The following is a 10,338-nucleotide window of genomic DNA, read 5'->3' as shown; positions in this document are numbered from 1 at the left end:
TGCATGCATTTCTGGTCTCTTTCCTATCGGAAAGATGTTGTGAAACTTGAAAGAGTTCAGAAAAGATTTACAAGAATGTTGCCAGGGTTGGAGGATTTGAGCTATAGGGTGAGGCTGAACAGACTGGGGCTGTTTTCCCTGGAGCGTCGGAAGCTGAGGGGTGACTTTCTTGTGGTTTACAAAATTGAGGGGAATGGATAGGGTAAATAGGCAAAGTCTTTTCCCTGGGTTGGGGAGTCCAGAACTAGAGGGCATAGGTTTAGTGTGAGATGGTGAAGATATAAAAGAGATCTACAAGGCAACTTTTTCACGCAGAGGGTGGTACATATATGGAATGAGCTGCCAGAGGAAGTGGTGGAGGCTGGTACAATTGCAACATTTAAGAGGCATTTGGATGGGTATATGAATAGGAAGGGTTTGGAGGGATATGGGCTGGGTGCTGGCAGGTGGGACTAGATTGATTGGGATATATGGACGGGTTGGACCAAAGGGTTTGTTTCCATGCTGTACATCTCTGACTTTATGACTCTATAATTGCATGCATTATGCAGTGAAGCAGTTATCCTGGGGAACAGACAAGTGAAGAGAGAAACACTTTAGTCGGTTCAAATATTTTTTTAGTAGGCTTCAAAATATCCAGATTTGGGACATTATTTAGCCAACTTGATAACTGAAGATTCATCTGCAATTTTTTCTCCATTATTTTGGAAGAGACATTATAATCAATTTTTTTTTTTGTTTGTAGTGAGATAGCAGAAAGAAGTATTGTTAAGCATTCATATACTTAACGTTGTAATGTTAGGAGTTTGGAGGATAAACATATTCCTGGCACACACTCTAATTGTCATGCTTCGATATTTTTAATCAGCCTGTGAAAGAGAAGGGTAGGTCACACCTTTGATGTGATCTATTGGATAATTGTTTTGTTTTGGAGGTTATTGTAATTTATTTAGATGTGCTGTTGAATTTGAATTGCTCTGATTTCATTTGAAGAATCCATTTATCTCTTTGATCATCTAAAAATATCTCTGAGCAAACAGGATACTGATGCAGAACTAATACCTACTTTCTTGCACTGTTGTACAAAGTCCAGGAGGACTTGGTTCTCAACTTAATTCCTGCCAATGTTTATTTGCTGAATTTTAATGTCCAATTATCACATCACCCAGATCAGATATTGGTTGTTTTGTTTAACACAACATGTCAAGTTTAAGAATGACAGTAGGCATTTGGTAGCGTCAGTAGTTTTCAGATTAGAGCATAAATTCAACAGGTTATCATGCTATGGATTTTATAAATCGGTGCTCAAATTGAGGTTTTGTGACATGGGAAACTTGAACATTATCAGCTTGATGCAATATTAACAGTTCTTCAAGTGACAAGTCTGCAATGTAATTAATAGATTGTTGAAACAAATGCTTTCTGTTCTGAAGGCACGCATGCCTGCAGACTCCCCTCAGAATGTTGATCACGATCAATCTCCTAGGGTTTACAAAGATGGTCATCTGTGCTGAAGCAGTGGGTGACAATTAAGATCATCTCGTTACGGTGATTTTTTTTGCTTCAGTTAACATGAAAGTGGCATGGCTAATGTTGTGTCTGGTGGCATTTAGCAATCCCTAATCTAATCAGGAATCAATACTTGTTATCCCGACTGGAACTTGATGTTGCAAGCATTTTCATTTTGGAGTGTATATTGACTGTGCAATTTAACAATTTGTGAAAAATGTTGGGGATAATATGTGTAATCCAGATTCCATCTCCACCTTGAAAATGTACAAGTTATGGATTTTAAATCTAAGATTTACTGTCACAATGGGCCTGTAGATAAACAGTATTTCTGCAGAACACATGAAAACCTCCAACATCAGTTCCAGGACTATTGAGAAACAGCAGATTAGTCTCTGGAAGGATGTAAGGGAAGGCTTTCTGATTTTAATTATCATCCAATGTCGAATGCTGGAACAGGAGTGCGAAGACAGGTTGGTCGTGGCTGTAATGCACTCCATGGTCAAATGTCCTGCCAAAATATTTTTTTTCTTCTTGGCACACTCACAGTATGATATTTGAGATGAGACGTAAGTAGTGACTTTTCTATTTTGGAATTGAACCCTCATAGAATCAGGATTCCTCAAGAATGGGGAAACAAAAGAAAACTAGATTTGAAAGTTGATTTCTAGTTAACAAGTAAAACTCAATAACATGCTCTCATGTCTTTCTAAAAAGTAGTCTCATTTTAAGTTCCTGGCTGTAGAATTCTCAAATTTTGTGTTCTATTAAAAAGCTATAAAATTAAATATTTTGCTAATTGTTATGCAAAATAATCATAAAAGATATCAATGTCTGGGTCATCCCTCTTGCTACGTCCAGCATTCCTGAGGAATAAGGATGGTGCTTTCTTTCGTTGTTTGCTTGGCTTAGGAATTACTGGTTTTATGCCATATTCTGAAAAGACAAGCAAAAGACTCTTTTTATTATTTTATAAATTAAGATGTGCTTATTTTCTTTAGCCGTGTTCATACAGATTCCTGGAGTTGTCTTCATGGAATGCAAAATCTGTGTTGACATTCCCATATCAACACTCAAACATATTCAACTACATTTTTCCAACTCTGATGTCAAATGATCAGCAAGCACAGTCTTCTAAAAGTGCTTTGAAAGGCATCTTGCATTGACTAGAGAAAAATTCCTGATACATGCTTGAAGTAATTTTGAGTCCAGGGTGAACAGAATGATAAAAAAAAAAGCTTAAAAAAAACTGAAAGAACTACAGATGATAGAAAATCAGAAACTGTTGGAAAGATGCAGCAGGTCTGTCAGCAGCTGCGGAGAGAAATCAGTTAATGTTTCACGTCCAGTGACCCTTCAGAACTGATTGTAGTGAGGAAAGAGTTTGTATAAATGCTAAAGATAGGGTGGGAAGACAGGGGAGGAGTAAACAATAGGTGGAGATGAAGCCCAGAGAGAGAGAGAGGCAACAGTCGGACAGACTAAGGAATGGGTAAAAGCTAGCCTGGAAAAATGAATAGCTGCTAATGGGTTGGTCATAGTAGTGATGCTTGTGATGACAAGGTGTGGTGTGTGGAGATTGGGTAGGAACATGGGAGAAGGTGCTTGGGCTGTAAAATTATTGCATTTGATTTTGAGTCCAGAAGGTTGCAAAGTTCCCAAGCAAAAAATGAGGTAGTGTTCTTCCAGCTTGCACTGAGCTTCACTGGAGCACTGGAAATATTGACCAGTGGACATTGTGATCTGTTGAAATGGCAGGCAAACAGAAGCATGGTCATTTTGACAAACAGATTGTAGGGTTCTCTCCACAGATGCTGCCAGACATGCTGATTGTGTTTCATTTCATCAAAGATATCAAGGAAAGCAGAAGCAAAATTATTCCCACTCCAGTAGGAATGTTGTACTATGAGATGGTGTAGCCTATTCAAAATAGTGGGGGAAAAATATATTTATACAGAATCACTTGTGAGAAAACAGTAGCCTTCTCAATAATTTTGAAGTGGTTTAACACATGGTAAAACTCTATATGGCTTGCAAATTTCAGTTTTTTAAACTTATTACTATCTCTGCCATACTTAACTATTTGAGTGACCTCCTCTGGTGTTCTCAATGGATTATCTACTTATATCCTTGAAATGTTGCACTATTCTACACCAGTACATGTCCCTCAATCTTCCAACTCCAGTCTAGTGAGCATTTTCCTTGATGTCCTCATATACATGGCTTCAGTATTAATTTATAGCCCTACTGTTTGATATTTATCTCCTTTTATTTCCATCCCTCATTTTCCTGAATACCTTGTCTCCAACCTACCATTCTTTTTGAGTCAGGACCAAGTTTTTCCCACATCATTGTGTCTTTAATCCATGGTTCTTTTTAAAAGATCTGCTCAAAAATCGATGAGTTCATCTGTTCATTCAGTCAGATCTGTAACTTGCTCATTACTGATCCAGGTAATGCTTTTGAAAATGGTGGTGTTGCAGGAGTACAGTGCTATGGTTGTTGTTAATATTAAAGTATGGACCTGTGGCTAATATGCCTCTCAGCCGAGCTGACTTACCGCAGCACTAGCTTATCTTCCTGGTCTGTTTGAGGTATTGCTTTCTTAGATGATTGCTTCATCACCAATTCAACTAGGTGCTCTTTTGATTTAATCAATCAAATTTTAGTTTTCCAATGAAATCTTTTTGTACTTAGTGCTATAAGTTTTTGGTGTAACTGATCACACCGATCGTTGTCATTGGGGAATATACTGAAACGGGTGAAAGAAGAGTTCTATCTGGTGTATTGACCAATAATTATCCCTAATCCACTCAAACCAGATTATTTGCTAATTATTTCAGTGCTGTTTATGGAGCTTGCTGCGCACAAATTGGCTGTGCTGTTTCCTACATTACTAGTGATCCATCAAAAATGCTTCATTTACAATAAATGCAAGTCATTTTTTTCTTAAAATAAACAAGGAATCAAAGGTTGGCTTTACCATCTAAATATCCAAAGTGCTGTCTTGGGTGATTCAAGTCCATTGCATTCCCAATATTTTCTTTCTTCACTCTGATAGTGAAATGGAGGAATAAACAGCAAAAAAAATTAGGCGAGCTTTACACCATATCATTTATCTTTAATCTTTGATAAATATACATTAGAAATAAATTATTCCTGTTAACATTGGCATACCGTTTCAGTGTGAGTGTTACACTCAAATCAAAAAGTACCAAAAATAAGAGAAAATTGAGATAAAATCTGTTTAAATAGTTGTGCTTTGTATTAATGAAAGTGTTCATTTTTCCTTTTAAAGGAAAAATAAAATCAAAATGTATACAAGAATCGAATAAAAAGTAGCGATATCAACTCATAACATTATAAAATACAGTTCTGCCTAGGTGAGTGAAAAATCAAACTTTAAATAGAACTGTTTTTAAAGATCATCACCAAAACATCACTGCGTATGCACTTATGATGTCACTCTTTGTGAGGCACGAATGTTCTTTTTGTGGAGAGCTTTGCTTCTAATTGGCCAGATAGAAATTCATACACATGGATGTTTTTTCTTTAGAAAAAGAAATGTTGAAGTTCATTGTTTTGCTCTGCTCAGATGGAGACTTGTTTTCAAAAGCAAAGCTTTAACTCTGGTTGTACTGTAGCAGTGGATTCCTGTTTCTTAGAGTAATTATGCAGCAGGAGTCAAATAAAAAGTAGCATTTTAAGAATTGAAAACAAACTCTAAATAGATGACTAACACACAAATTACAGTGTAATGTCTCTTTTATCAAAGATAATTATTAGTAGAATACCAATATAGCAGAGGATCTCTGTAAATGTATTTTTCGATAGCAATTTTCATGTGATTTGCATACTCAGTTCAACCATAGGGGCACTGAGAGTTGTGGAGCCTGCCTGATAATGATTAAATCAAACTCCACATTCAACACAAACAACAACACAGCTTTCTCCAGCATTTTGTTTTTGCTTCAGGTCTGCAGCATCTGCAGTCCTTTGTTTTGTTCTACACAACTGTTGTGTGTGCCTTCTCTTCCACTATTGCCAACCAGCAATTCTGCTTGTGTTGCAAATAGGCATAGCCCTAAAGCAAGTGGACTGCAGAGTTCACCTGCCAAAAAAGGCTGTACTCTCCTCTGAGAATTCGTATCACTTTTCCTTAACAGGACATTTTGCAAGAAATAGTAATGTAGAGTGCAAGATGAAAAGCTTCAACATAATGTCTCACTTCAATAATATTCTAGCAATTACATTATGCTACATTGTATGAGAAAAGCTGGTATAGTTACAACAGTGGTGTTTAGCTGACAATGTGGAAAATTGCCCAAATATATCTTGTACACACAATGTAGGAGAAATTCAACCTTTCCACATACTACCCCATCATTCTGCTCTCGATCATCAGTAAAATGATGGAAGGTGTCATCAACAGTGCAATCAAACAGCACCCACACAGCAATGACCTCCTCAGTGATGCATAATTTGGGTTCCACCAGGGCCACTCAACTCCTGACTTCATTCCAGCCTTTGTTCAAACATAGACAAAAGAGCTGAATTCCACTGGTGAGGTGAGAGTGAAAGTCTTTGACATTAAGGCTATGTTTTAACAAATGTGGCATCAACGCATCCTAGCAAAACTGGAACCATTGGATAGAAGAGGCCAAACACTTCACTGGTTGGAATCAATCCTGACACGTAAGGTAGATATGGTTGTTGGTGGTCAGTCATCTCAGCTCCAGGAGTTCCTCAGGCTAGTGTCCTTGGCCCAACCATTTTCAGCTACTTCATCAATGGCATTATTGCCATCATAAGGTCAGAAGTAGAGATATTCAGTAGGGTCAGAACTAGGGAACTATTGAATTGTGAGTCTGTCATCAGTGGTGGAGGGTGTTCTGAAAGGATTTATGTGGATTTGGAGAGGTAAAGACTGAATAAGGATAGTCAGTATGGTTTTGTGTTTGGGAGATCATTACTCACAATTTAATTGAGTTTTTTGAGGAGAGAACCAACAAGATTGAGGGCAGAGCGGTAAAAGCCTTTGACAAGGTTCTGTGTGATAGACTAATTAGTAAAGTTAAATAACATAGGATTCAGGGAGAGCTTGTTAGTGGAAGACAGAAGGCGATATTGGAGGGTTGTTTTTCAGACTGCAGGTCTGTGACCAGCAGTGTTCCACAGAGGTCAGTACTGGGTCCACTTTTTTTTGTCATTTATATAAACAGGTTGAATGAGAATATTGGAGACCTGGTTAGTAAGTTTGCGGATGGCACCAAAATTAGTGGTATAGTCGATAGTGAAGATTATCTAAGATTATAAAAGGATTTTGATCAATTAAGTCAATGGGATGAGGAGTGACAAATGGGGTTTAAAATGGATAAATGTGAGCTTTTGCATTTTCATAAAATGAACAAGTGTGGACTCATACAATTAATGGTAGGGCCCTGAGTTGTGTTATTGAACAGTGACACCTAGGGGTTCAGCTCCATAGTTCTTGTCACATTTGCCTTCATTGCTCAGACCATTGCGTAAAGGAGTTGGGACATAATGTTGAGGTTGTACAGGACGTTGGTGAGGCCACTTTCGGAACACATATACAGTCCTGGTCGCCCTGATTTAGGAAGAATATTATTAAACCGGACAGGGTTCAGAAAAGATTTACCAGGATGTACTGGGAATGGAGGGTTTGAGTTATCAGGCCTCTCCTTTTATTTCACTGGAGCATAGGAGGTTGAGGAGTGGTCTTATAGAGGTTTCTAAAATCACAAGAGGCTTAGATAAGGTGAATAGCAAAGATTTTTTCCTGAGGGTGGGGAGTTAAAATCTAGGGGGATATATTTTTAAGGTGAGAGAAGAAAGATTTAAAAGTGATCTGACAGGCAACTTTTTCACACAGAGTGAAAATGGAATAAACTGCCAGAGAAAGTGTTAGATGCAGATATAGTTACAACATTTAAAAGATATTTGGATAGGTACATGAATAGGAAAGGGTTAGAGAGATGTGGGCCAAACACAGGGAAGTGGGACTTGTTTATCTTGAGAAACTTGACCATCATGGATGAGTTGAACTGAAGGATCTGTTTTCGGGCAGTATGACTGTATGGTAGTGAGACCATGACCAATGCATTTCAATACGTGGTGGGGGAAAGATAAGGACAGTTCAAGAAACCAGTGAGTTTTCTTTTTTATAAAATAGTTCTTAAGGCATCATTTATGACCAAAGAAGGAAGGGGACTGAAATGGTTTCAAAAGGACACGGAGCAAAATCATTGACATAAAATGACCACTCTCTGCAGCTAACCTAGATGATTTGGCCAACTTTCACAAAACCAGTGTGGATTAAAAAAAAGACTGTCTGAGTTGAAGTTAATTCCTTTCTAAAAGGAAATCTGTAAAAAGGCAAATCCACCTCAATGGTAGAGGTGAGATAGCAAAAAAAAAATTACTTTCCAGGAGTGAATGAGAAGGAAAAACTCCCTACAATTCAGATCGCTACAATCAAAACATATTTGTTTTGGGGCAGCACGGTGGCTCAGTGGTTAGCACTGCTGCCTTACAGCACCAGGGTGACTGTCTGTGTGGAGTTTGCACATTCTCCCCGTGTCTGCGTGGATTTTCTCTGGGTGCTCTGGTTTCCTCCCAGGTTAGGTAAATTGGCCATGTTAAATTGCCCATAGTGTTAGGTACATTAGTGAAGGATAACTATGGGATAGGGGAATGGATCTGGGTGGGTTACTGTTCGGAGGCTTGGTGTGGACTTGTTGGGCCAAATGGCCTGTTTCCACACTGTAGGGAATCTAATCTAATCTAATCAAAACATTAACAAATGCAAGATGCTAGACCTTAAAACAATGCTTTCCATAGCGATAAATGTCTCAGAAATACATACAGCAGCATTGTTCCAAGGGAGATTTGGCGAACTTTGAGAATGTTGAAAGGAAGCTACTGTCACAACTTCCATTACAAAAGAAGCTGGCTCAGTTCCCATAGAAACAACAGAGAAGAAGCATGAGGGAGTTGAGGACTCAAAATTGTATATTTTATTTCCTTTTATACTGGACACAATCACCTTTCAACTTTGTACTCGTGTGTTTATGTAGGAATGAAAGAGACTGCATTAAGGCTGTACATATGACATTTATTATTTTTTTCAGGGTTAACATTAAACCTTCTTTCACTCAAGAAAGCCTTATGATTGGTTCCTATTGCTACCGTAAAAATAAGTTCGCTGTGTTTTAAAAGGAACAGAGAGATATGCTCTCATGCTAAAATAATGTAAATATTTGTTGTAACCATTTGGGGAGGTTCAGAAGAGGTGTGCTGAATCAAACCTCTCCACCTGGTCATACTGAGTCTTACTTTAATGACATAAAAAAGACCGCTTTCAGACAGTCAGGCAGTCCCTCATTGTCAATTGGAGATTGCAAGACCGATTTTTCTTGGTTGTGTACACTAGGGTATATGAAATAAAAGTTGAGTTAAATGGATTCAAGCTATTTCTCATTGAATGGCTAGAGGGATGGAATGACCTCCTGCCATATCTTTGGTCATCAACTTCCAGGAGAGAAGCTGTATGATATCAGTTATCCACTCCACTCTGCATACTGACTTGTTACAATACAGGTGGCCATTCAGCTCACCTTGTCCACAACGGTTTCCTGAATGCCACTCGCCTTTCTTTTCCTTGTAACCCTGTATACCTTGTTTTCAGATAACAATCTAATGCCCTTTCAAATGTTTCAATTGAAACTGTCTTGCAGTGCCTCTTGACAATGTCCTTCATTGTGTGAAAAATATTTTCCTCTTGTCACCGTTACTTCATTTACCAATTACCTTAAATCTGCACCTTCTCATTCCTTATCCTTTCATGAATGGGAACATTTTTCTCTACCTAATCTATCCAGAATCCTTGTAATTTTGAAAACCTTTCATCTCCTATCAACTTTCTTTCAGAAATACAGTCCTAACTTAACAGTGCACTCGACTCTTGGTTTCGTAATGTCGGATCTCCCTTTCTAGGTAAAACAATGACTGCAGATGCTGGAAACCAGAGTCTCCCTTTCTCCCAACTTCTATCCCTCATGGGATGAAATACTGGCTGAAAGCTTGTCTTATGCACCAACATGTACTCATCTGCTAATTCTGCTGCCCTTCTCACTTCCTAAACGTTCTGTTCCTCCACGTGAAGTCTTACCATCTCTGGAAGTAAGTTTTTAATCTCCTCCAGCAAAATAATCTTTCTTAGAACTTCAAAGGTCTTAACTATTTGCCTGTTTAACCTCTTCATAATCTCTTTATACCTCATCTGACAGTGTGATAAATACCTCACTAACTCTGTCTACCAGTTTAGTCTGAACTAGCATTACCCATAAATCCTCAGACCACTCCATCTGCCTTGCCAATTTTTCAAATGAAATAAAGAAGGCTTCAACATCTTTCTCATCAAAATGTGGCAGAATTTTGACATATTTATATATATATCACTACCTTTTTAAATCTCCATCCTGTTAACTTGACTTTGCTGACTAAGTTGCAACTTCTCAAGTTCAAATGTTCTCTTTTTGCTCAGCTAAGAAGTTTCTCTCTCTTTCGTTTTCCTCTTTCTCTCTTCTAGCTCTCTTTCGCTCCCCCTTTATTCTCTCTCTGCTTAGCCAAGAACCTTCCCTCTCTTTCCTCCCTTTCCAACTGTTTATCTTCTAACTCCATTTTCCTCAATTGTAATTTAAATTTTTCCACCTCTACGGCACTTGTCTGTTTCTCTGACAAACCTAAGTGTTTGAGTAACTCCCTTAAAATTTCAGCTTTACTTTTGTCTTTGGTTAAACCCAAATC

The 10,338-nt window shown here is 38.1% G+C and overlaps 1 long non-coding RNA gene across 1 annotated transcript in view; it reads right to left on the bottom strand.

The window, feature by feature from the left end:
• Positions 1-940: 940 nt before the first annotated feature.
• LOC122557705 overlaps positions 941-10,338 on the bottom strand; it is a 17,862-nt gene continuing 8,464 nt past the window's right edge. Inside the window, exons 2-3 of the long non-coding RNA XR_006313918.1 lie at positions 4,493-4,563; positions 941-2,445 (exon numbers count right to left, since the gene is read on the bottom strand). This is a non-coding gene — a long non-coding RNA (uncharacterized LOC122557705). The remainder of the gene's footprint in view (positions 2,446-4,492; positions 4,564-10,338) is intronic.

Source organism: Chiloscyllium plagiosum, chromosome 16 (assembly GCF_004010195.1).
Source record: "Chiloscyllium plagiosum isolate BGI_BamShark_2017 chromosome 16, ASM401019v2, whole genome shotgun sequence".
Lineage (NCBI taxonomy): Eukaryota > Metazoa > Chordata > Chondrichthyes > Orectolobiformes > Hemiscylliidae > Chiloscyllium > Chiloscyllium plagiosum.
Note: the sequence above shows the minus strand (reverse complement) of the source record. Positions and strands in the feature narration are given on the sequence as shown.